Raw genomic sequence first — 691 nt, forward strand, 5'->3', positions numbered from 1 at the left:
TTTCGCTCTTTATAAAACTTCGGAAAGCTTTTTGTTCAAAAATTTGCAGAGCGATTTAACAACTGCCTTTTGTAAAACATGGCTGCATTGGTTATCTGCAAATATATCGAGAGAAAATTCCTCAAAATAAAAATCCTCAAAAAATACCCAAGCGCACCCGAAATTCCTCACGTGTTGAGGAATTACTCACAAAGTGGAAACACTGAGTCGTGGGTATGAAGCTACCGAACTTTTGCGACGCTAGCGTCGCATCGAAGTTAAAAAAAATGTGTGTGGTAGAATCTGGAAAAAAATGTGGTAGATTTCAAAAAATTTGGTAGACCTCAGGTTATGGATCAAACTTTGTACAAAAATTAAAAAATTCTACAAGGGTTCACCTAAATTGAAAACATTTTAATTAGAATCTAAAAAAACAAATTGTTTTAGTATAATAAAGTGCAAGATTGAGGTTGCAACCGCGTTGAGTTTTGGCAATTTTTACCGTTGACAGTGTAAAGCAGTTCCTTCCATATCAAGATATTTTTCGAACATATTTTGAAAGATTTCTGCAACCTCGCGAAGTGCTGCCAGCTTCACACCACGATGTAGAGAACAAGTGTGGCACGTTTCTGAAACCGCTACTTGGGATTTGTCGATTTTGACAATTGAGTAGTCCACTTGCAAAGTGCTCTACGTAAAATTTTTTCGATTT

This window comes from Rhagoletis pomonella, unplaced genomic scaffold, assembly GCF_013731165.1.
Source record: "Rhagoletis pomonella isolate Grant_MI unplaced genomic scaffold, Rhpom_1.0 Rhpom_scaffold_00015, whole genome shotgun sequence".
In the NCBI taxonomy this organism is placed as follows: Eukaryota; Metazoa; Arthropoda; class Insecta; order Diptera; family Tephritidae; genus Rhagoletis; species Rhagoletis pomonella.